The following is a 21,925-nucleotide window of genomic DNA, read 5'->3' on the forward strand; positions in this document are numbered from 1 at the left end:
TCGCCCATACACGTTTCTCAATCATGACCATAAAAATTGCACCGATGAACCCTTATAAAAACCGTCATAACCCTGTTACCATCACTTTTTTACCTTTTCCAAGATCCAAAAAGCATATTTCTCCCAAATCTTCATCGCCTTCTTCAATCTTCAACTTTTTAAGGTTTACCGTCTTCCAAGGTCAGTACACTTCATCTTACTGCTATTTTCTTCTTGTTGATATCTGTTTCTGTATTATCATGGCTTCTTCACGGAGTACTGGCCAAGAACACGCCAAGCCTTCTTCATCAAATACTGCTACCATTCTAGAAGTTAGCACGATGGCTTCATTATTGACTAGTGAATATTTAGATGGATTAAAGATTGCCTTTCGCCATCTCAATCAATACAACCCTGTTCTTCCCACTATCGGACAAACTGCTGACAATCCTCCTGAGGGAAAAATTACTTTATGCGCTTTACAAATTACCCACGGCAACCTCCGTGTTCCCCTTACTAACTTTCTTCTTCGCCTTCTTAGATATTACAGGGCCTGTCTTAGTCAGATACATCCTCATGGTCTTCAAAAAATCATCCTTTTTGAAATGTACTGCAATGCTATTAATATAAAGCCTCGCATTAATGTTTTTATCTCTTTGTTTAGAATCCGCACAATTAGCGATTGCTGGCTTACTATTGATAGTAAGAAAAATAATCATTTTGTTGGTCTAAATAGAGTTTCAAACTTGAAGGACTGGAAAAGTCCATTTTTCTTTGTTGATGAAACTGTTATTCCGGAGGAATACTCCGTTGTCCGGGAGTGGGGTGCTATTGATGCTGGCATAGGAAAGGGTGTTAAAATTTCTCCCGCAGAACAGCGGATAGTAAATAGCTTGAAAGGACTCCGTATTCCACCCAGATCATACGAAAGGTATGAGGGAATCCTTGTGCTGTACAAAGTGAGCCAAGAATGGCCAAGCAATTCTGTGCCAGTACTTCATGAGAAAAAAAGGGTAGGATGTGATATGATCATCCTATTATATATATAGATTTTTGTCCAATGTTTGTCATGTGTACTTATATTGCTATTAATGTGTAATCTTTGCAGGCAACTCTGTGATGCAGGTCCGCTCTGCTCTTTTATCCCCTGATCTTGATGATGATGTGGAGGTCACTGCTCGTGACAAAACTGTTGAAGAGCTTGAGGCGGAGAGAGTTGCAGCTGAAGCTAAAGCTGCTGCTGATGCTGAAAAGGGGAAAGAAATTGCTGTGAGCAGCTCAGACAGCGAATCCGGGTCTGATCATACAGACACTGAGCGGACAACGGATGACACCACCACGGCCGATCAGCAAACATCGGCATCAATTAACATCACGGGTGAAACCAACCCTACTCCTCCTCTAACCCAAAAGACAAGAAAGAAGAGCATAGGCTCTAAAAGGGTGAAGAGTAATGAGGATGGCAAAAAGCAAAAACGTAGGAGAAGTATGTCCATTCTGCTCTCTTTTGAAAATGCATAGGTTTTTGCTTATAACTGTTATGTTTGTTCATAATACTAATTTGTTTTTGTTAGTAATTTTAGCAAAGTCGGATGATAGCCAAGGGAAGGCTACGGAGGGCGGTGACCGGAGGCCGGAGAGGAATCTTGAAAGTGAAAGAGAGAAGGGCCTGAAAATGCCTGACCTAAACTTTGCCCCCTTCGATGAATTTGAATTTCATGAAGATAGGTCTGAAGGCAAATCTGCTTATGATTCTCCTCTTCCTAATATCACTAATCCTGCTGTCACCTCCTCCAATGTTCAAGAGCCAACTCTTCCTGCTCATGTGAGGGCTTTGCAAGCCATCATTGCAAACCCCGCCACTAAAGATAAAGAATTTGCAACTCTTATTCAGGTATGAACGATAAGACCCTCTGCATATATATGCTTGTAATTTATTGATGTGAGCTGTTTGAAATAACTCATAAAATTTTATTGATGTACAGGGTTGTGTTATCCCTGAGCTGAAACCCCAATTCTCTGCTCTTCGTTCTCATCAACTCAGGGAATCAACTATGGAAGCTCATGTACTGCTAACCAACCACCTGGAATCTGTGCTGCAACTGCAGGAACATCAAGAGTCTATTCTTGCCTTTGCTCGTAAAGACATAGCTGAAAGTGCAAATGCTCGTAAAAGAGCTGCTGATGCTGAGCGTGCCTTAAATGATGCGCAGAAAATAATAAAGGCTAAAGAAGTTGAGTTAAAAAGTGCTCAAGATGTTGCCGCTGTTCTGCAAGGGGAAAAGGATGCTGAGCAGGTGAAAGTGGGTGAGCTGGAGAAATAGCTGAGTGCAGAGAGAGAGAAGTCTGCTGAGCTACTTCGGAGGGCGGAGAAAGGCGAGGGCAATTTTGCTGAGCTTAAGAAAGGTGTGCTAGGTCTGATAGCTTAGGTGCTTGGATCCAGTCTTGTAGGGAATCCCTACAATGATTATGTTGATGCTGCCTGCACCCATGCTATTGCTGATGTGACCGGCAAGCTGTTCAAACGCCTTGCTCCCAACCAAACGCCTTCTGCTGCCATTGCCAAACTTATGCCTCCTGGTACTCAAGAAAAAGTTGATGAGGCCAAGAACAAATTGATAAATTTGAAGATAAATGTTTATGATGAAGTATGCAGCAAAGAAGACTCTTCTGCTCAAGATGTGCTTGGCGTGCAGTTTAATTGATCTTTGTAAAAATTTCAAACAATGTTTTGTAACAAACTTCTTACTGACTTTAACATTATATATATATATATATATATATATATATATATATATATATATATATATATATATATATATATACTGACTTTATTGTGATGACTATGTGTGCTTATATGCTTGTTGCAAATATTTTTATGCTTAACGCTTTAAAACCAATCAATTATGCACCTGAGCATAAAATTTCTATACACAATTGTACAGTGTATAATTTGAGCAAATCATTTTGAAAAGTGCATAAGGTAACTCATATGTAAATGCCTTGCAGTATCAAGAATACGATGTCTGATTACGCCTTCCATCATAAAATTAATGAGGAAGAATTATGAAGTGTTTTAGAAGAATGACTATAAATCAATAAACTCTCCGTCTTACGCCTTCCGTCATAAAGTATATGAGGAAGAATTGCTAATTATTTTGCCTTCATACATAAAATATATAACTTCGTTCTGTGAAGTAATTTTTTATAATGTTTGTCATGACAAGTATCTGAGTTGTGTATCATGCCTCGGTGCGTTCTAGTAAAACTTAAACGTTTTCTAGCCGATCCCTTGTGCCTTTACTGGCCGGCACAAAAGCTTTCACCATCGGAGGTATTTAAAAATACGATCCTTCTGTGGACAGGTTATAAATGTAATGTTTTACATTTGTCACGGGCAGCACTTTGTTTAAGAAAAATATAAAATTATTGTTCAGTTCTGTGCAGTACATAAACGATTGATGATGAATTTTAGGTGGATCAAGCCTAATTAGTACGTCATGAATGTTTAATGTATGCAATTGCTAATGTATGCACTGCAAAATAACCACAATGGTTCACAGTAAGTTTGATAAACGCTGCTTCATCTTATAATTCGAAATGTTTTCTTCAAATGCCAAACAGGCATGAGTACAACGATTGTAAAAGACTGCTTTTATTGAAATGCTAAATGAAACAGCTCTTTATTGAAAAGATAAACACTGTTCTTGATAACTTGTTGACAAATTGCTTCTTCATATGCCGAGCGCCCAGCACTGTCCGGCCTTCACACTTGCTTACGAAATGAAAAACTCCTGAACTTCTTCCTCGCTGAATAACCTATCACGCCTTTTCTGATCCATTCTGCCTTCTGGCCCATTTGCAAACGTTGATCTTTCCCTTGTTGGCTGCACATACTGTGAATGTATGGCTGCGACTCCATTTGGAGTGGGGAATCTGACCTCTGCATGGGCCGTCGATGTTATTGCCCCAAACTTAGCCAAAGCTGTTCTTCCAAAAAGAACATTAAAACGAGAATTGCCATCTATGATTGTGAAATCAATTGTTTCCGTTCTCAACAATGGGAATGTGCCCATAACAACTTCCAAACGAATCTACCCCATGGCATTTATCAGTGCTCCTGTTAGTCCAGAAACTTTCAACCTCATTTGCCTAGCTCTGCTCTGCACATGCCTTGGAAAAGTTCTCAAACAATGCCAGTAGATGATGTCAGCTTCACTTCCTGTATCTGTGTAGATACAATTGACAAACTTATTTGCTATCTCTGCTGAAATGATCACTGGTTGGATGGACAACGCCCAATTTTGAATTGGCTGAAAGATAATTGGGGCATATCTCCAGCTGTCCAAATTGCTGTTTGATGATTCACCTTCTTCATAATGACCATCGTTAATCCAAACCATCCTGATTACAACTTCTGGAGTTGTCTCACGCTCTGTGATCCGTTCTCCGTACTGCGGTTGGTTCCGATTATCTCTTCTGCCATGCTGCTCTCTTCTGTTCTCTCCACGGTGTCCTCTGCTACCATCATTCCTTTGCCACACAAATTTCCTGCGAGGATCATTCCTCCTGTACTGTTTGCCAGGCAACAAATGATTCAGTTCTCCTGCCTTGATTTTCGCTATAATTTCTCTCATTAAAGATTTACAATTGTCCGTATCATGGCCCCAAGCCTCATGGAAATCAAACCACAACTCACTCTTTGGACCCTCCCTCTCTTCTATAGGTGCTGGAGCATTGAAAGTGGTCTGAATTGGTTCAGTGAAAAGGATCTCTTTCGGCATTTTGGTAAGCGCCATTATCAATGGGTGCCTTTCTATTGGCTTTCTGTTGTGGTGAAAATCATTAGGGTGATTGTTTCCTCTCCATCCTCCATTTGAATTGTCATTCCTTCTCTGATTTCTGTCAAAATACCGTCCTCCGTTGTGCGGCTTGCTACTACTGCCAGTATCAAACTTGTTCAACCCACGCTCACCAGCTCGAACATGCCTCTGTGCAACCTCCAAAACTTGATGCAATGTTTTTGGCAAGTCATACCGTAATGCATGAACAAGTGCACTAAACCGTCGTTGGTCCAAACAGAAAATGAAACCAGATACAAGCTGTGATTCTGGACAATCAGGAATCTTCTGTGCTTCAAGTGTATAACGCTTCATAAAATTGCTCAAAGATTCGTTATGATGCATTGTGATCTCGTGTGCATCAAGATGTGTCAGAGTACAGCTCCGTAGATTTTGGTATTGTATCACAAATTTTGCTCTCAAATCAAGAAAACTGGTAATACTTCTTGGCGGCAAACTAGCAAACCATTCGCGTGCCATTTTCTGCAATACCATAGGAAACATATGGCACGCAGTTTCATCCTCCCAATGCAGCAACCTCATAACACCTTCAAACATAGTCAGAAAATCTTCCGGATCCGTTGTGCCATCATAAACTCTAATTGCTGGTATAGCAAGATTTCTGGGCAATGGATAATTAGCAATTCGAACAATGAAACACTGCGTTGATTCTGCCATCGCTGGTGGCTTGGTGGCTTGTTCTCTAGTAATGAGGGCAAAAAGGTTGTCCACAGCCACAGCACGGACGGCGGGCTGCGCTAAGCATTGCTTTTATTTTACCGGAGCTGTCTGCTTAAGAAGGTCATTTAAAAGCAACACTGCCTGCTTCTCTTACATGAACTCATCTTTGTCAATTTCATCATCAGAGTCATTATTATCACAACTCAGGTCATTATCATCCCCAGAATCATCAATACGACTGCCCAGCTTGTTAAGTAGCCTGGATAACTTGTACTTTGATATAGATTGCCTTTTCATTATCTGCTTGTCTTTGCCATCCGCCATCCGCCGAAAAGGTATAAATGACGGACATCGCCGTGGTTGCATCAATGGTCGTCGCTCTGGATTAGTAACAAAATTTGGAAGTCTTTCTGCACTTTTAGCTGTCGCTTCTTCAATTACTGGCCTTTTCTCCGAATTAGTTGCCAAATGTTTAAGCCTCTCTGTAGTTTCAGCAACTGTTTCTTCAATCGTACCATCTAGTGGTGAAATAGGTACATCTTCAACAGTGACCATGTCGTCAGTTGATGGATGATTGACTGCTTCAAGTACAAATGGAGCTTCAGCTGCTTTCGTTCCTTTTCCGTTTCATGTGTTCTTTGCATTAGTGGATGGCGCCATTGTTAACACCTATTTCCTTATGAAGTAAGGCTTAGTATGTCAACAAGAGACTAGAAGTGATCTAGCTTTAGGAGGGCGGAGTGTTGCCGATTGATTTTTACCCTCGGGAAATAATCCCTGCAGACCCGGTTCACAAGTGTAGAAACTTGTGGGGTGGCTTAATCAATCTGTCGTCCGTAGAGCGTAAGAGTGCTAGCCGGATGACTTCTAGTGAGAGAAAGTAGAGAGAGAAAGAGAAGTGAAGTCTCAGCTCTCAAAGTTGTCAGTATATCTGAACCTGTGTAAAATGACGGCCCAAGGGGTCTATTTATAGTGTCAGATCTACCAGATTTGTTTGGGGACACATGTCAAATGATGATACGTTCTGTTACATGTGCTCCAAAATTTATGCTAAATGCGGCGCTCTCCGGCCAGGGCTTATGCGCTAGGCGGCCTTCAGGGCTTACGCATGACGGAGCAGCCTGTACAACGGAGAACGTTGGACGGACAATCTCCACAAAACTGTTGTTTCCAGCCTTCCTGATGCTATTTTTATGCAACTATTATGCCTTTTATGTGTGTATACGATAGGATACACCATTACCATTCGAGTAAAAGCTATGAATATAATTATTCGTACTAACCTTACTACTCAAATAAAGGAGGCGCAGCAGGGAGTTGTAAAAGAACGAAAGTTGAAGAATGAAATACCCAAAGGATCGGAGAAACATCTTAATATTCGGGAAGTCGGAACCCGATATATGGCTGAAAAAATTTGGGTACCAAAGTTTGGAGATGTGAGAGAAAAGGTACTTAAGGAAGCACATAAAACCAGATATTCAATACATTCCGGAGCGGGGAAGATGTACAAAGATCTCAAGAAACACTTTTGGTGGCCGGGTATGAAAGCTGATATTGCTAAATACGTAGGAGAATGTTTGATGTGTTCTAAGGTCAAAGCTGAACATCAGAAACCATCAGGTCTACTTCAACAACCTGAAATCCTGGAATGGAAATGGGAAAACATTACCATGGATTTCATTACTAAATTGCCAAGGACTGCAAGTGGTTATGATACAATTTGGGTAATAGTCGATCATCTTACCAAGTCAGCACACTTTCTACCAATGAGAGAAGATGATAAAATGGAGAAGTTGGCGCGATTATACTTGAAGGAAGTTATCTCTAGACATGGAATACCAGTCTCTAATATCTCAGATAGGGATGGCAGATTTGTTTCGAGATTTTGACAGACATTGCAACAAGCATTGGGGACTCGTCTAGACATGAGTACTGCTTATCATCCACAAACTGATGGGCAAAGTAAAATACAGACCCTTGAAGACATGCTCCGATCATGTGTTATCGATTTCGGAAATAGTTGGGATCGACACCTACCGTTAGCAGAATTTTCCTACAACAACAGTTACCATTCGAGTATTGAGATGGCGCCGTTTGAAGCACTTTATGGTAGAAAGTGTAGGTCTCCGATTTGTTGGAGTGATGTGGGGCATAGACAGATTACGGGTTCGGAGATAATTCAAGAAACTACCGAGAAGATCATCCAAATTCAACAACGATTGAAAACTGCCCAAAGTTGATAAAAGAGCTATGCGAACATTAAAAGAAAAGATATAGAATTTGAGATTGGAGAGATGGTCATGCTTAAGGTTTCACCTCGGAAAGGCGTTGTTCGATTTGGTAAACGGGGGAAACTAAATCCAAGGTACATTGGACCATTCAAGATTATAGATCGTGTCGGACCAATAGCTTACCGACTTGACTTACTGCAACAACTCGCCGGGGTACATAATACTTTTCATGTCTCAAATTTGAAGAAATGTTTTGCTAAAGAAGACCTCACCATTCCATTAGACGAGATTACAATTAACGAAAAACTACAATTCATTGAAGAACTCGTCGAAATAATGGATCGTGAGGTTAAAAGACTTAAGCAAAACAAGATACCAATTGTTAAGGTTCGATGAAATGCTCGTAGAGGACCCGAATTCACCTGGAAGCATGAAGATCAGATGAAGCTGAAATACCCTCACCTGTTTTCAGAAGAAGCGTCAACACCTTCAACAGCTTAAAATTTAGGGACGAAATTTATTTAACGGGTAGGTACTGTAGTGACCAGAACTTTTCCATGATTATATATTAATTGAAAACTATATTTGCATGATTAAATGTTTCCAACATGTTAAGCAATCAAACTTGTTAAGACTTGATTATTTGAAATGAGTTTCATGTAGACAATTGACCACCCAAGTTGACCGGTGATTCACGAACGTTAAAACTTGTAAAAACTATATGATGACATATATATGATTATATATATAGTTAACATGATATTATGATAAGTAAGTATCTCATTAGGTATTTTAACAATGAGTTATATACATAAAATTGAGTTTATTGAATTAAGAAACTCGAAACGATATATATAACGATTATCGTTATAACAACGTCTTACTAAATACATATGAATCATATTAAGATATTGATACACTATGTTTAATCATGATAAATGATAAGTAAACATGTCATTAAGTGGATTAAAAATGAACTACATATGTAAAAACAAGACTACTAACTTAACTGTATATATTGTTGGGATTTAACAAGTTTAACTGTATATATGTAACGATTATCGTTGTAACAACATTTAACTGTATATATTGTTGGGATTTAACAAGTTTCATAATACTTAAAACATTTTAAGAATCTTATTAAAGCGGAAGCAAGTAAGTATTACCATTTAAAACTTGTTATACTTTAACCAATTAAAGTTCAATCCCAATTAGGATCAAGTTGTGAAACATACTTACAAGCTATAAGCAAGAAAAGAGTTTATACCTACTCCAAGCTTGTTAATAAGTGATGAAGAAGATGATGATGAATGGAGCTCCAAAAATATGAAACCTCAAGTTGTTATACCCCAAGCTTATCACCAACACCTTGTACCTTGGTTAGGATTTGTTAACACTTGAATTTGGCTTGCAAAGATCAAAACTTGAACCCTCTTTGACCCCTAAAAGGCTATGGCATTCAGCAGCAGCAACAAAAGTTTTGTGCAGTTTTTATTTTGATCTTTTGATGTGTATGTGCAAGAGTGCTCTTGGAATGAGTCAAGCCTTGCATGTTATAGAAGAATGGCCCTTGTAATTGACCAAGAAAAGGGATCTAAGCATGTGTACTAGAGTCCCAATGCCACTTCCATACATTTAAATAAAATGGTTTTATAAATTATGATTTCATAAAACAAGACATATTCTATAAGCTTGCTCATTTAATAAACTTGCATTTTATAAATTATGTATATATTTTATAAAACTCATTTTTATGAATTCCATATTATAAGTTATGTTAACATTATTTTATAAAACCAATTTTATAAAATGTAACATAACTTTATTAATTATTTAACCCATAAATAATTAAATTCTTATTATATAAATTATTCCATAATTTATATACACACATCAAGTAATACTATTTAAGAAAACCAATTTTCCTTAAATATCAAGTGTTGCGTAATTTTAATCAACGATTCAATCGTTAAGATCAAAATACGAATAAGGTGTCGGTAAGCTTGTTATTGGGTACGACCCGACTTGGATCAAAACATAATGGCCACAATAATTTAATATGTCTCTCGGGCATACAAAATACTTTCAATCTCCCACTTGCACGAGAAACATAAGAAATTAATGCAAGTGATGGATACCACCTAACGACCGTCCATCACCCCTAATATGTTATGACTCTGTGCCATTCAATAACATCATCCCTTTCAAGTTCCCATCTCGAATATGAATAGGTGAATCTTTCATAATATCCTTTTGTCCTAGATGTCATGTTAAATCCAAGAGACACAGGGTGATCACTCTCTTCTAGATTTAACTTTATCAGGCCTTAGACATCTGACTCTCAACGAATAAGAGGGACAAATTCCATCTTGACTACATACGTCCTAGATATATACTTTGTATCACACCTGATCTCTTCCTTATGAACTACCATATTTCAGAATAGTGAAGGAAAGAATCAAGGCAGAATACTAAGTGAATATCCGAACCCAATATGTATCTCAGGTCAGAGGATACAATGATATTCGCCTTTACTCAAGATTACATGTGATCAACCACAAAGGCTCCATTTAGTAAATCTTGAGGGCGGGTCTTCCAATATTTGTATTCCACAAATATCTATGAAACTTGGTAGCAACCTTGCCCCACATTCATTCCGTGAATGTATACCAATCCAAGTTCATAATAGTCTAAACCTCACATTTGTTCCCACAAATGTGATCGACTACGGAATTTAGAATAATTACTTATTCATGGATAAAATATTCAAAATAGGAACATAACTCAAAATAAATTAATGCCATAATTATATTAATGAGTTTGAACAATTTCGTTCCGTTACAATACTTAAAACAGATCACAACCAATCACTAGAATATCGAAGCCCTAATGCACAAACATGTCCTGCATGTTTTTCTCCATGTAAGAGCTTCGTGAGAGGATCCGCTATATTAAGATCTGTGTGAACTTTGCAAATAAATATATTTCTCTTTTCAACTTCATCCCTTATGTAGTTGAATCTCCGCTAAATGTGACGTGTCTTTTGGTGAGCACGAGGTTCCTTGATTTGAGCAATCGCACCCTCGTTGTCACAAAAGATCTCAAGAGGGTCCTGAATGGAAGGGACTACTCCTAAGTAGTCGATGAATTTCTTCATCCATGCAGCTTCCTGAGCTACCAATGAGGCGGCAATGTACTCCGACTCTGTATTGGATAATGCAACAACATCCTGTTTTGAACTCTTCCAAGAGACCGCACCTCCATTTAATGCGAAGACATAACCGGATTGTGATCGAGAATCATCACGATCAGTTTGGAAACTCGCATCCACGTAACCTTTTACAGTGAGTTCCTCCTCACCAGACCCATATATTAGAAACATATCCGTAGTCCTCCTAAGGTATTTCAATATACTTTTAACAGCAATCCAATGACTGTCTCCTGAGTTGTTCTGGTATCTACTTGTCAGGCTAAGAGCGCATGACACATCCGGCCTAGTGCATATCATTGCATACATGATTGACCCAATAGCAGACGCATATGGGACTTTCTTCATTCTTTCCTATTCATCTTTTGTGGTGGGACACTGAGATGAACTAAGGAGCGTTCCTCTTAGAATAGGTACCAAACCTTTCTTAGAGTTCTCCATCTTGAACCTTTTCAAGATCTTTTCAATGTATGCACTTTGATTTAAACCTATCAATTTCTTGGATCTATCCCTGTAGATCCTTATCCCCAAAATGTATTGTGCTTCTTCAAGATCCTTAATGGAGAAGCAGCTTTTCAGCCAAGTCTTAACACCTTGCATTGTCGGAATATCGTTTCCAAATAACAATATATCATCCACATATAATACAAGGAACATGATAATGCTTCCACTAGCTTTCTTGTATACACAAGCTTCATCACCATTTTTAATGAAGCCAAATTTCTTGGCTTCCTCATTAAAATGATGATTCCACATTCTAGATGCTTGTTTCAATCAGTAGATTGATTTCTTTAACTTACATACTTTGTCAGGATGTTTCGGATCGACAAAACCTTCAGGCTGAACCATATAGACATCTTCCTCAAGATATCCATTTAGGAAAGCGGTCTTGACATCCATTTGCCAAATTTCATAATCATAATGAGCAGCAATGGCAAATAATATCCTAATAGACTTTTGCATTGCCACAGGTGAAAAGGTTTCATCATAGTCAACCCCTTGAGTTTGAGTGAAACCTTTTGCTACAAGTCTGGCTTTATATGTATTTAAGTTTCCATGCATGTCGGTTTTCATCTTGAAAATCCATTTACAATCAACTAACTTGGAGCTAGCAGGTTGTACAACTAGTTCCCAAACTTGGTTGTCATACATGGATTACATCTCAGCGTTCATGGCTTCCTGCCATTTATCTTTATCAATCCTTGATAAAGCATCTTGGTAATTTATTGGTTCATCCAAGTCAACCACATAGCAACCATCCATGAAAAACCCATATCTCTCAGGAGGATTACTAATCCTACCAGATCTGCGAACGTCTTGTATACTTTGATCATCCATTTGATCATTCTCAACATTTTCATGTTGAGTGCCAGTGTCAACCAATTGTGTATCATCTACTTGATCTTGAACCTCTTCAAGATCTATCTTCCTTTCACTATTATCTTCCATTAGAAACTTAGTCTCAAGGAATTCAGCCTTCCGAGCAACAAATACATTCTGCTCGGAAGGATCATAGAAATAATATCCCATATCATCCTTGGGATATCCTATGAAGATACACTTCGTGGATCGAGCATTCAACTTATTAGGGACGTAACGCTTAGGATAAGCTTCACATCCCCAAACCTTTAAGTATGATAGAGATGGAGGTTTTCCAAACCACATCTCATGAGGAGTTCGTTCCACTTTCTTGGTTGGGGCCATATTTAAAATACTAGCCGCAGAGCATAGACAATAACCCCAAAATGATAGAGGTAACGAGCTTCTAGCCATCATGGATCGAACCATATCCATTAGGGTTCGGTTCCTCCTTTCGAAAACTCCATTAAGTTGGGGTGTTCCAGGAGGAGTAAGTTGCGAGATAATCCCACAACTTTTAAGATGATCTTAGAAAGCATCGCTTAGGTATTCACCTCCTCTATCGGTACGAAGTACCTTGATTGTCTTATTGAGTTGATTTTGTACTTCGTTTTGATATTCCTTGAATGCTTCAAAAGTTTCGTCCTTGTGTCTTAATAAGTAGACATATCCGAAACGACTGAAGTCATCAATGAAAGTAACGAAGTATCTTTCACCATTCCTAGTTATGGGCTTAAAGGGTCCACATGCATCCGAATGTATTAATCCCAATAAGTCTTTAGCCCTTTCATAGGTCCCTTTGAAAGGTGCTTTTGTCATTTTGCCTTGTAAACAAGATTCACATACGTCAAACGAGTCTAGTTCATTTGATTTCAAAAGTCCATTCTTTTGAAGTATATACATTAAGTTCTTGTTTATGTGACCAAGGCGATAATGCCATAAGTAGGAATCACTCAAATCCCTTTTGAGTTTCTTGGTGTTTGCATGGAACATTGAGCTACTGCATGATGTGTCATTATGAACCAATTCTTAAATACCATTCGAAGGCGAAGCCTTAAAAAAGAACACATTATCTAAAGAAACATGGATATCATCATCAATAAAATTGAAATCATAGCCACATTGTCTTAAACGGGAAATAGAAATAATGTTTCGAGATAAATCGGGTGCATACAAAACATTTTTCAAAATAAGCTCCAAACCACTTGGAAGCTTTAAAAAAAATTCTCCTTGAGCTTTCACTTGCACCCTTGCTCCATTACCCATGAAGAGACTTGTTGTTCTCGCATCTTGATTACTTCTTTTGAACCCCTGCAAAGAATTGCAAATATGATTTCCACATCCTGTGTCTAATACCCATGTATTAGAAGAAGTAATACTAAGCTCAATGTATACCATATATACATTACCTGAGGTTTGCCCTGCATCCCTCTTTTCTTTCAACTCCTTAAGGTAGACCGGGCAGTTGCGTTTCCAGTGACCCATTTCACCATAACTGAAGCACGGATCTTCCTTGAGGTTAGCTTTACCGGCAACCTTTTTCTTCTTGTTGTTGTTGGTTGGGGTAACCATCTTCCCCTTTCCCTTGCCATTGCTTTGGTAGGCGGGTCCTTTCCTCTTAGCCGCCTTCGGCTTAGAAGTGTTATTGTTTTTGGACCCGCCTTCATTGATCGTAAACACGGGTGAAGCCCTTTTACCAATGCTTGCTTCTGCCGTCTTAAGCATGGCATGTAATTCGCCAATGCTTTCATCCCAATCATTCATATTGTAATTCATTACAAATGTGTCAAACCTTTTTGACAATGAGTTGAGATTGAGGTCCGTGGCTAATTCATTAGACACGTTGCAATTTAGACGGTTCACTCGATCAATAAGGCTTTTCATCTTAAGGACATAAGATGAAACGGATTGGGAGTCGTCCATCCGACATGCATGAAGCGCTCGAACCGTTTCGAAGCGCTCGACACGAGCTTGTTAAAGGAACATCTCCTTCAACTGTGTGATCATGTCATATGCACTATGATGCTGAAAATCCTTTTGGAGTTCGGGTATCATAGTCCCAAGCATGAGGCAAGAAACTTGAAATGAATCGGTGCAATATTTCTCCCAATAAGCCATGCCTTCCGTATCATCCTCGTCCGGTTGATCGGGAATGGGGTCTTCCAACACATATGCCATGTCCTCTAGTTTGAGGACAATTCTTAGATTGCGGAACCAATCCATGAAGTTCGTATGGTTGAGTTTTTCCTTTTCCAGGATTGACCTCAACGATAGGTTGTTAAAGTTTATTGGTGCGTTTGGAATGTTGTTGTTATTGGCGGCCATCTACAAAATTTAACAAAGTAGTTTAAGTATCAATTTTAATTTAACAATCAATACCCTTTAAATCCAATTGATATTTATTAAATTTTAGAATCCAACGGTAAACCAAATTTTGGTTAGGTGACCTTTATCCCGTCATTTGATTTAGCTAGGTAGTCATTATATAACAATTGCAATCCTTTTGCAACTTCTAAGTTATGGGATCATGCAATCCTTTTGAATGGCATATTTATCCCATCAACGCCTATTTGTTCCTCATGCTTCGGTGACCCTAAGTTCATGATTCCCAAATCAAGTCGTCCTACTTGTGTAAACGTGTAAATTCAACATATAAGTGGTTAGGTGACCTTTATCCCACAAGTATGCGAAATTTACCTTAATCGTATTAGTTTGCTCATAACGGTTAGGTGACCTTTATCCCATTATGAGTTCCCTAATATTTTTAAGTGTTACACAAAAGGATGGCGTTTAACTTGTTTGCCTTGTTAATAAGGGATTTTAAGTTTTCAATAATTCTAGTTTAAGAAAACTATTGTACCATACACCAACATGCATTTAGTGTATGGTTTATTTGAAAATCCATTTTTCATGTCATGTAATAAAGCCAATTTTATTACTTTGGAATAAACCATTTTATGATGTTTTAATAACCAATTATCATAATCCTTTTGGTGTTGTTAATAACCATTTATTAATGTCCTTTTGCCATTTCAATTTAACCATTTAAATTGTCGTTTTACATGTGTTTAATAATGTCTAATTTAACTAATTAAATTTTAGTTTTGTTTGTTGTTAACTTGTGTGATTAACTTGTAGCATACAAACATACAATCCACAATCATACAATAAACAACCAAGCATGTAAAACAATATGTTCACAATCAAGCCATTATGGTAGATATTTGTTTAGCCGAAAACAAATGCCACTGGTTAAGGGTTATAACACAAAGTAGGAGGTTTTAAATCTCCCACTTAATCTTGCATCCAAATGCTTCTTCTTATGTTCTTCATCTTGCATCTTCATCTTTTACAAAAAATACATCCTAATACATTTTTCTCTAAAAAATGAAAATACAACCTAATCTATTTTACATGCCAAATATAAAATAAATCACATAACCAAAATAATAATATTACAAACCAAATGAGTGAATTAATATTACATACCAAATGAATGAATTAAATCAACCAAACATGCAACCATTCAAACACAAGGTCGAGGCTTGATTGTGAATTTTAACATACAACAAAATTGACCAAATGGCAAGTTCCAAAAACCCATTTGGAACCTCCTAAAATTCGGCCAACCAACAAACCCACCCAAACACTTTAATTTTTTCATTTTACAATCATGCATGTACATAAAATGCAAAATATATAGTGAGTTTAATAATCATCTCGAAGCATATTTCAACAACTTCGGCTCTAGATACCATTGTTGGGATTTAACAAGTTTCATAATACTTAAAATATTTTAAGAATCTTATTAAAGCGGAAGCAAGTAAGTATTACCATTTAAAACTTGTTATACTTTAACCAATTAAAGTTAAATCCCAATTAGGATCAAGTTGTGAAACATACTTACAAACTATAAGCAAGAAAAGAGTTTATACCTACTCCAAGCTTGTTAATAAGTGATGAAGAAGATGATGATGATGAATGGAGCTCCAAAAGTATGAAACCTCAAGTTGTTATACCCCAAGCTTATCACCAACACCTTGTACCTTGGTTAGGATTTGTTAACACTTGAATTTGGCTTGCAAAGATCAAAACTTGAACCCTCTTTGACCCCTAAAAGGCTACGGCATTCAGCAGCAGCAACAAAAGTTTTGTGCAGTTTTTATTTTGATCTTTTGATGTGTATGTGCAAGAGTGGTCTTGGAATGAGTCAAGCCTTGCATGTTATAGAAGAATGGCCCTTGTAATTGACCAAGAAAAGGGATCTAAGCATGTGTACTAGAGTCCCAATGCCACTTCCATACATTTAAATAAAATGGTTTTATAAAATATGATTTCATAAAACAAGACATATTTTATAAACTTGCTCATTTAATAAACTTGCATTTTATAAATTATGTATATATTTTATAAAACTCATTTTTATGAATTCCATATTATAAGTTATGTTAACATTATTTTATAAAACCAATTTTATAAAATGTAACATAACTTTATTAATTATTTAAACCATAAATAATTAAATTCTTATTATATAAATTATTCCATAATTTATATACACACATCAAGTAATATTATTTAAGAAAACCATTTTTCCTTAAATATCAAATGTTGGGTAATTTTAATCAACGATTCAATCGTTAAGATCAAAATACGAATAAGGTGTCGGTAAGCTTCTTATTGGGTGCGACCCGACTTGGATCAAAACATAATGGCCACATTAATTTAATATGTCTCTCGGGCATACGAAATACTTTCATATATATCATACTAAGATATATTAATATATCATAATATTATGATAATGTAATAATTTAACATCTCTTTAGATATAATAAACAATGGGATAACAATATTTAACAAGATCGTTAACCTAAAGGTTTCAAAACAACATTTACATGTAACGACTAACGATGATTTAACGACTCAGTTAAAATGTATATACATGTAGTGTTTTAATATGTATTTATACACTTTTGAAAGACTTTAAGACACTTATCAAAATACTTCTACTTAACAAAAATGCTTACAATTACATCCTCGTTCAGTTTCATCAACAATTCTACTCGTATGCACACGTATTCGTACTCGTACAATACACAGCTTTTAGATGTATGTACTATTAGTATATACACTTCAATGAACAGCTCTTAGCAGCCCATGTAAGTCACCTAAAATATGTAGGAACCATCATTTGGCAACTAGCATGAAATATCTCATAAAATTACAAAAACATTAGTAATCATTCATGACTTATTTACATGTAAACAAAATTACACATCCTTTATATCTAATCCATATACCAATGACCAAAAATACCTACAAACACTTTCATTCTTCAATTTTCTTCATCTAATTGATCTCTCTCAAGTTCTATCTTCAAGTTCTAAGTGTTCTTCATAAATTCTATAAGTTCTAGTTTCATAAAATCAAGAATACTTTCAAGTTTGCTAGCTTACTTCCAATCTTGTAAAGTGATCATCCAACCTCAAGAAATCTTTCTTATTTATAGTAAGATATCTTTCTAATATAAAGTAATACTCATATTCAAACTTTGATTCAATTTCTATAACTATAACAATCTTATTTCGAGTGGAAATCTTAATTGAACTTGTTTTCGTGTCATGATTCTGCTTCAAGAACTTTCAAGCCATCCAAAGATCCTTTGAAGCTCAATTTATTTTTTAAAAATTTATAGTAGGTTTACCTACTAAACTTGAGGTAGTAATGATGTTCATAACATCATTCGATTCATATATATAAAACTACCTTATTCGAAGGTTTAAACTTGTAATCACTAGAACATAGTTTAGTTAATTCTAAACTTGTTCGCAAACAAAAGTTATTCCTTCTAACTTGACTTTTAAAATCAACTAAACACATGTTCTATATCTATATGATATGCTAACTTAATTATTTAAAACCTGAAAACACGAAAAAACACCGTAAAACCGGATATATGCCGTCGTAGTAACACCGCGGGCTGTTTTGGGTTTTATAATTAAAAACTATGATAAACTTTGATTTAAAAGTTGTTCTTCTTCGAAAATAATTTTTCTTATGAACATGAAACTATATCCAAAAATCATGGTTAAACTCAAAGTGGAAGTATGTTTTTCAAAATGGTCATCAAGACGTCGTTCTTTCGACTGAAATGACTACCTCTTACAAAAATGACTTGTAACTTATATTATAAACCTATACTTTTTCTGTTTAGATTCATAAAATAGAGTTCAATATAAAACCATAGCAATTTGATTCACTCAAAACGGATTTAAAACGAAGAAGTTATGGGTAAAACAAGATTGGATATTTTTTGATTGTTTTAGCTACGGAAAATATTGTAACAATTCTATACAAATCATATCCTAGCTAACTTATATTGTAATATAAATGTATTCTAATATATTATGTAATCTTGGGATACCATAGACACGTATGCAAATGTTTTGACATATCATATCGACCCATGTATATATATTATTTGGAACAACCATAGACACTCTATATGCAGTAATGTTTGAGTTAGCTATACAGGGTTGAGGTTGATACCAAAAATATATATACTTTGAGTTGTGATCTAGCCTGAGATGTGTATACACTGGGTCGTGGATTGATTCAAGATAATATATATCGATTTATTTCTGTACATCTAATTGTGGACAACTAGTTGTAGGTTACTAACGAGGACAGCTGACTTAATAAACTTAAAACATAAACTTATTAAAAATGTTGTAAATATATTTTGAACATACTTTGATATATATGTACATATTTGTTATAGGTTCGTGAATCGACCAGTGGCCAAGTCTTACTTCCCGATGAAGTAAAAATCTGTGAAAGTGAGTTATAGTCCCACTTTTAAAATCTAATATTTTGGGATGAGAATACATGCAGTTTTATAAATGTTTTACGAAATAGACACAAGTAAATGAAACTACATTATATGGGTGAATGATCGAAGCCGAATATGCCCCTTTTTGCTTGGTAACCTAAGAATTAGTAAACCGATCTACTAATTGACGCGAATCCTAAAGATAGATCTATTGGGCCTAACGAACCCCATCCATGTATGCGGATGCTTTAGTACTTCGATGTTGTTTTATCATGTCCGATGGATTTCCCGAAATGATAGGGGATATTCTTATATGCATCTTGTTAATGTCGGTTACCAGGTGTTCACCATATGAATGATTTTTATCTCTATGTATGGGATGTATATTGAAATATGAAATCTTGTGGTCTATTATTACAATTTGATAAATATATAGGTTAAACCTATAACTCACCAACATTTTTGTTGACGTTTAAAGCATGTTTATTCTCAGATGATTATTAAGAGCTTCCGCTGTTGCATGCTAATATGTGGACAAGATTTGGCGTCAATATGCTTGTATAATATTGTTTAAAACTGCATTCGAGATTTATTTTGTTGTAACATATTAATATTGTAAACCAATATGTATTGGTAGTATGTAAGTGTGATATTTTTAGATTATCATTTCTAGATAATCTAGGTGGTGTCATTTTAACCTTGTCGATAAAATAAAGATTATGGTTTGTTTTAAAAACGAATGCAGTCTTTGAAAAACGTCTCATATAGAGGTCAAAACCTCGCAACGAAATCAATTAATATGGAACGTTTATAATCGATATGAACGGGACATTTCAGCAGCAGAAGCCATCGATGAACATGATGAATCCAAAATTCAATTATATTATCTAGTTGCTTTTAGATCCTAAATACTTAATGAAAAAGGTTATAAATAACCTTCCTAATACTCTAAATTCATCAATTGATCCAAAAACAATCAACACGAATTTGAATTTCATGAAGAACACATTAGTTAACTTTTTATTTACAAACTTTGACTTCGAAATTTGTAATCGATTGAAGGAATTAGAAACTGTAATCTTGCAGATAGTTTGAATAGTTGATTTCTAACACATCTGTAATTTTAGATTTTGATGAATGGTTCGGGATTGGCTATTGATTATAACAGGTTGTGAAGAGAAGAATCGGGTTTTTGCTTCATTGAATTTCTCTCTGGTTTCTCGAATAGCAATAATGGATTTATAGCGTGCTAGTAAGATCTTATACAGTAACCATATCTGATCGAAAATTGGTTTGTAGTGATTTGTAGTTGACAGGAAAGCACGGGTAGGAGGAAGAACGAACAAGAAAGAAGAAAACAAAAAAAATAAAGATGATAGTGATATTAAACGCGTAAATATACGTTTATATACTTTACATTTACTGTCATTAATATTTAATAAATATAAACATTTAAATAATAATAATAATAATAATAATAATAAATATTAATAATAATAATATTAATAACAATGAGTATAATAATTATAAAAATAATAACAATAATATTATTACTGATAATAATAAGAAATTGTATTTATTTTTATAATAATAATAATAATAATAATAATAATAATAATAATAATAATAATAATAATAATAATAATAATAATGATAACTATTATAATAATAATGATTCTTTTTAATGATAATGGTAATAATAATAATACTAATAATCATTTAATAATATTAGTAATAATAATTTCACTAGTAATTATAATAATAATGATATTAATAATGATTATAATAATATTAGTAATAATAATAATATAACAAATTAAATGTATCAAATTTTATATCTATATGTTATATGTTAATTTAATAATACTGATATTAACATTAATACTAATATTTGTTAAAATATTAATGAAGGTAATAATAGTAATATTAATATAATAACTATATTTTTAACTTGCTTAATATCAATCTGAACGACAAACGAGTATTAAAATCATTTAATATTTATTTTTTAATATACTTTATTTATATATAGAGATATATTTTAAAAAATAATTATTATAATATCCTATTTTTACTTTTATTAATTTTTAATAACAACAACATATAATACTTCAAATTATATTTCGAATTATTATTTATATATACATACACACATATCTATTTATAATTAATTGTTCGTGAATCGTCGAGAGCAGTCGAAGGTCAATTGAATACATGAAGCAGTTCAAAAATTTTGAGACTCAACATTACAGACTTTCCTTATCGTGTCCAAATCATATAAAGATTAAGTTTAAATTTGGTCAAAAATTTCCGGGTCATCACAGTACCTACCCCTTAAAGAAATTTCATCCCAAAATTTGATTTGGATGGTCATGGCTGACAATAAATATGTTTTTATGACGCATACGACCTGAAAATTATGGTTTTATAATCATCGAGTAATATAGACAAAACAATTTGATTTTTGTGAAGAGTACGAGTGAAGCTATCATAAAAGAGTGAAATGAGTTAATGTAGATTCGTCATATCTTTGACATAGATAGTATTGATTTCCAGAGTTCAAGGGATTTGGAGAAAATCTTCTTAATAAGATTTGGTTCTTCGGTAATTAAGGAAATTAGGATCCTCTTTTAAATGCGATCATCTGTTTTGATTGCTCTGTCGGATATTTTACTATAAATTCATCTCTTCCGTTCCATTATTTTCATAATTCCTCTACTACTTTCTATTTTGAAGTTTCATGCTTCTGTTTTCTTCGCGACTTAAAGTAAACCGTTCAAGACGTCTCGGT

The sequence above is a fragment of the Rutidosis leptorrhynchoides genome, chromosome 6, assembly GCF_046630445.1.
Source record: "Rutidosis leptorrhynchoides isolate AG116_Rl617_1_P2 chromosome 6, CSIRO_AGI_Rlap_v1, whole genome shotgun sequence".
Taxonomy (NCBI): Eukaryota; Viridiplantae; Streptophyta; class Magnoliopsida; order Asterales; family Asteraceae; genus Rutidosis; species Rutidosis leptorrhynchoides.